General features: G+C 37.3%; 1 non-coding gene across 1 annotated transcript; it reads right to left on the bottom strand.

Annotated features, from left to right (window-relative positions):
* Positions 1-3012: 3012 nt before the first annotated feature.
* On the bottom strand, positions 3013-3119 carry LOC121217054 (small nucleolar RNA R71). The gene has a single exon (XR_005913264.1). It is a non-coding gene; the product is annotated as a small nucleolar RNA R71 (small nucleolar RNA).
* Between the last annotated feature and the right edge of the window lie 2758 nt (positions 3120-5877).

The following is a 5877-nucleotide window of genomic DNA, read 5'->3' as shown; positions in this document are numbered from 1 at the left end:
AGTTTACCGAAAAGGGCTTATGCCCCAGTTTATCGAAAAGGGCTTATGCCCCAGTTTATTGAAAAGGGCTTTGCCCCAGTTTACCAAAAAAGGCTTTGCCCCAGTTATTAAAGAGGCTAGGCCTCCAGATATATGATAAAGCAGCTATGCTGCCAGTGGTGTGTTGGTTGGGTGGGTTGAGTTATTCCCCACATGGTGTGTTAGTTGGTACGAGTCGAGAGTAGCGGATGGTGGGTTGAGTAGTCTCCCCAAATGGGCTTGCATACATTCATTGGTATTTCATGTGATATTGAAATGGGCTTGCATACATCCGTTGACATTACATGTGATATTGAAATGGGCCTAAGGGCCATACCATTTACAGTAAAGGCTTCAGCCCAATGATATGATTTATGAAAAGGCTTCAGCCCAGTGATATGATTTATGAAAAGGCTTCAGCCCAGTAACCATTAAACGAAAGGCTTCGGCCCAGTATATGTCAAGACTAAATAGGGCTTTGGCCCAGATTGTACTGATACTGTGTTTTCACTATTTGTTTGTTATTGGGATTACACACTGAGTTTTTGTAAACTCACCCTGTTTCTAACTGTGCAAGTAATCCCTAAGCTTAGATGGTTTGGAGCTACGAGGGACTCGGAGATGGCCACACTACTGTTTCTGTTTCTTTTAATTGCAATAAGTAGCTGATTTATTTCTTTATAAGTTTTATCTTATTAATATTATTGTTTGGTTTTGGGTTGTAATAAGGCCATTTTAATTATTTTTCTGGGATTATTTTAATTTTAATAACTTTAATCTGTTTGTTAATAAATGGGCTAGACTTAGGACGTGTTTTCAAAATGATAATTGTTTTCAAAATAACACCACGCCACGATTATCCGATTTATCAAAGATTTCAACTTAAATAAATTACAACTCGATTTAACCAAGTGTGGCAATGGTTGTGGGCATGTCTAGGATTGGATCCATTAGAAGAGCTTGGTACTTAAGCAGCCTTCATGGCTCACCTCCTCTGTTACGGATTCCTACCTGGTGCCCAGCTTCCATTCACTTTGTTAGCTTAACAAAAGTCAGTTTTTAAAGCACTAAAACGAAACATGGGTTTTTAACTTCAATGTGGCATATCAGATTCGGCCATAACGTCTGGGCCGGGTTTGGGGTGTTACATCGAGCACGACTTACAGTGGTAGACCACACGCCGGTGTCTATTTAACAGCCTTGAACACTAATTGAAGAAATCAAACACGGGCGTGTCCCTATTGAGCCCAAGTTGAGTTCTATTCGAAAAAGGCCACCTTAGAGGGCTTTTAGGCATTCTAAAGCCTATTTAAACACACTAGATGAGGATTAGAGGGGATACACGGAGTAGGAGGCAACAAATTACTCAAAGAAAGCCGATTGATCCATCTCAGAAGCCGGATTCACCTTCAAGACTGAAGATCTCCCTTCAATTCCCTTCAAGAGTTCTTGGGTTTTCTCTATGTTTTGTATCATTATTCTTTTGAGATGTTTTCTTTCCTAAATATGAACTAAACCCCATAAATACCTAAGGGAATGAAACCTAAGATGGATCTTATTATTATTATCAAAATTATATGATAAATATTTGACTTGTTCTTAATTATGAGTTCTTAATTCTTGCTTTAATATTCCAAGATATTGATTCAAGTATTGATGTGCTTATTCGGAGGAGCAAAAGTCCCTGTCTAAGAGTAGATCTAACATAATTAAGCGGAGTTGATTGCACGCCTAGAGATAGGGTGACATAATTTTTCTAGATTAGGGTGAAACCTAATAAGGGAATCCATAGATTGAGTTAATGCAACACTAAGGGTTTTAATTAGAAAGAGATTTCAATTAATCAACCTAGGGTTAGATGTTGTTAGTCTCGAGAGAGATAATAATATAACTTAGGGATTTCTACGGATCAAGTCAAGTGAATAAATCGTCTAATTCAGAGTCAATAACAAGTGAAGTCTGGGTGGATTTTCCCTTAGGTATTGTCCAAATCATTTAGTTTTCCCAAAATTTATTTCCCCAATTTACTTTCTGTGCATTCTTAATTTAGTAATTAGCTTAGATAAAACAAACCCCTTTATTTTTAGGCTAGATAATAAAAAGAAAGTTAATACTAGTATTTTTAGTTCCTTTGGGTTCGACATCCCAGTCTTGCCATAAGTTATACTACTGTTCGATAGGGTGCGCTTGCCTTTGTCGTGATAATAGTTAGTTTTCAAAAACGGACATTCATAAATTATAAAACTTATCACGTATCACATCACACGATCAAGTTTTTTGCGCCGTTGCCAGGGAACTAAGATATTAGGAACACTCAATTTTTATTACTTTAGCCATTTTACTTTTATTGCAATTTAAATTTTTATTTTCTTTTCTAATTTTTCGTTTATTCGCTTTTGGCAGGTTTTTATAGTGTATGACTAGAAGAAACCCGTTGGGACCATTACTTTTTGATAGTGAGATCGATCGCATACCTTCCAGAAATCGAAGAGAAATAAGGCGAAGCCTAAGACAAACAGAGGAAGAGCAAGAGGACGACATTCACACCACAACCGAGGAGATGGCTGAAAATTAGGAAAATTCGCTACCTCCTACGATTGTTGCTGATCCAGTAAATCAAAATCCTACTCTACGTACTATGTATGATTATGCTAAACCAAATTTAACAAGAACTGAGTCAAGTATAGTTAGACCTACTATTGCTACAAATAATTTTGAACTGAAACCTAACACAATTCAAATGATACAATAGTTTGTTCAGTTTGATGATTTGCAGGATGGGGATCTAAACAATCACTTAGCGAATTTTCTAGAGTTTTGTGACACTTTTAAAATCAATGGTGTTTCTGATGATGCCATTCGCGGTTGTTTCCCTTTTCATTGAGGAACAAAGCTAAATAGTGGTTGAACTCGTTACCACGATGGTCGATCACTACTTAGGAACAAATGACTGAAAAGTTTTTACTTAAATATTTTTCGCTAGCTCAAACAGGTAAGTGAAGGAATGACATCTCTTCTTTTGTGCAGATGGAAATAGAAACACTCTATGATGCGTGGGAGAGATACAAGGATCTTTTGAGAAGGTGCCCTCACCATGGGTTACCACTTTGGCTACAAGTTCAGATGTTTTACAACGGTGTGAACCCCTCAACGAGGCAACTCATCGACGCAGCCACCGGTGGAACTTTGAATAACAAAACACTTGAAGCAGCTTACGAATTTATTGAGAAGATGTCACTGAATAACTATCAGTGCAAGTTATGAGGACAAAGTCGATGAAAGCAGCCAATGTTTTCAACCTCGATGCGATTACTGTGCTATCTAACCAGGTAGAAATCTTAAATAAAAATATTTACGGTTTGTGTGGTTCTACTCAGGTACATCCAGTGATGAGGTGTGATTCAAATGGAGGAGGAGCATGCACAGAATATCAACCCTTCAACCCTAGCATCGAGGAGGAACAAGTCCAATATATGGGTAACAATAACTCTAGACCTCAAAATAACCCATATAGTAATACTTATAATGCAGGTTGGAGGAACCATCCCAATTTCTCATGGGGCGGTCAAGGAAATTAAAGGCCACATCACCCTCTGGGTTCTCAACAACCACCTTACCAACAAGAAAAGAAGCTGAACCTTAAGGAGATGCTAACAAAGTTTATCTCGGTGTCAGAAACTCACTTTCAGAATACCGAAACAGCACTTAAGAGTCAACAAGCGTCGATCCAATGGCTCAAAACTCAAATAAGCCAACTCGCCAAATTGATTTCTGAACAACCACAAGGTAGCCTGTCGAGTAACACTGAATCTAACGTAAGGGAACAGCTCAATGCAATTACCGTTCAATATGAGGAAGGGTTAGTCGAACCTGAACCAGAACTGAGGCAAAGAATTGTGACAAGTAAAAGCAAAGGTGACGTAGACCACAGTTAACAAACACCGGTAAGTAAAGAGTACAAACCTCGTGTGCCATACCCCAATGTGACAAGGAAAGACCGCACAAACGAGCAATTCGGTAAATTCCTTAAATTATTAAAAAAATTACATCTTAACTTACCATTTATTGAAGCTCTTTCACAGATGCAAAATGCAGTCAAATTCTTAAAGAAGCTTTTAACAAATAAGCAGAAGTTGGATAAGATGTCGCATGTGGAGTTAAATGCAGTTTGCTCAACCATACTACAGAATAAGTTGGCCAACAAATTAAAAGATCTAGGGAGTTTTACGATTCCTTGTTTAATTGGTAGCTTAGATGTTAATAATACTTTGGCTGGTTTAGGGGCTAGCATCAATGTCATGCATTATAAAATGTTTAAACAACTAGGCCTTGGGAAACCCAAACAAATTACGATGAGCATTCAGTTAGCAGACAAAACAATCAGATTTCCTAGGGGTATTTGATAAACCGTAATTTATACATATTTTTACCCCATGCTTAACACATTTTATGGATGATTTTTCCTTAGAATTGGTGAATTCGATGCTCCTAATGCCTTAATTTCATGTTTTATACTTAGGTGAGCATAGGAGAGCGAAAAGAACAAGAAACGGGCCAAAAATAGAGAAAATAGGCCAACGTACGAAATCAACACGGCTTGGACTTCCTCACACGGGCAGACCACACAGCCGTGTCAATTTTGCAGAATCAAAGCACGACTCACACGGGTAGAACACACGCCCGTGCCATTCTAACAAGCTCAAGCACAGCCTAAAGTAATCACACATGAGTGTGTCCTTACCAAGCCCAAGTTCAGTCCAATTCAGAAAAGGCTAATTTTGAGGGATTTTAGGCATTCTAAAGCCTATAAATACTCCCAAAAGGAAGAGGAAAAAGGGAGGCACAGGGAGGAAGGAAGGAATTACTCGAAGAAAGCCGATTGATCTATCTCAGAAGTCGAGTTCATCGTCAAGACTGAAGATCTCCCCTCAATTTCCCTTCAGGAGTTTTAGGTTTTCTTTATGTTTTGTATTCATTATTCTTCTGAGGTGTTTTCCTTTTTAGTTATGACCTAAATCCCCTAAATACCTAAGGGAAATGAAACCTAAGACAAATCTTGTTATTATTTTCTGAATTGTATGATAAATATTTGGCTTGTTCTTAATTATGTGTTCTTAATTCTTGTCTTGATATTCCAGGATATTGATTCAAGTTAAGCTCTTATTTAGAGGAGGAATAGACCCTGTCTAAGAGTACATTTGTCATAATTAAGTGGACTTGGTTGCGCGCCTAGAGATAGGGTGACAAGATTTTGCCAGATTAGGGCGAAACCTAATAAAGAGATCCATAGATCAAGTTAATGCAACCCTAGGAAGTTAATTAGAAAAAGATTTCAATTATTCAACCTAAGGTTAGACGTTGTTAGTCTCGAGAGGGATAATAATATAACTTAGAGAATGGAATAAGTTAAATGAATAAATCATCCGATTCGGAGTCAGAATAACAAGTGAAGTCTAGGTAGATTCTTCCTTAGGTATTGTCTTAATTCAACCGTTTTCCAAAAGTAATCCCCCAATTCTATTTTCTGTGAATTCTTAGTTTAGTTAATTAGTTAGTTAAAACAAACCCCCTTATTCTTCGGCTAGATAATAAAAAGACAGTCATTACTAGTACTTTTAGTTCCTTTGGGTTTGACAATCCGGTCTTGCTAAAACTTTACTACTGTTCGATAGGTACACTTGCCTACATCGTGATAATAGTTATTTTCAAGAACGATTAATTATAAATTTATAAAACTTATCACACAAAATCATGATCAGTATTATTGAAGATGTACTCGTTAAAATTGACAAATTCATTTTCCCAGTTGATTTTGTTGTTCTAGACATAGAAAAGGATAGTGGCATGCCTTTAATTTTC

This window comes from Gossypium hirsutum, chromosome A02 (assembly GCF_007990345.1).
Source record: "Gossypium hirsutum isolate 1008001.06 chromosome A02, Gossypium_hirsutum_v2.1, whole genome shotgun sequence".
NCBI classification, from domain to species: domain Eukaryota; kingdom Viridiplantae; phylum Streptophyta; class Magnoliopsida; order Malvales; family Malvaceae; genus Gossypium; species Gossypium hirsutum.
This window is presented reverse-complemented; position numbering and strand designations above follow the sequence as displayed.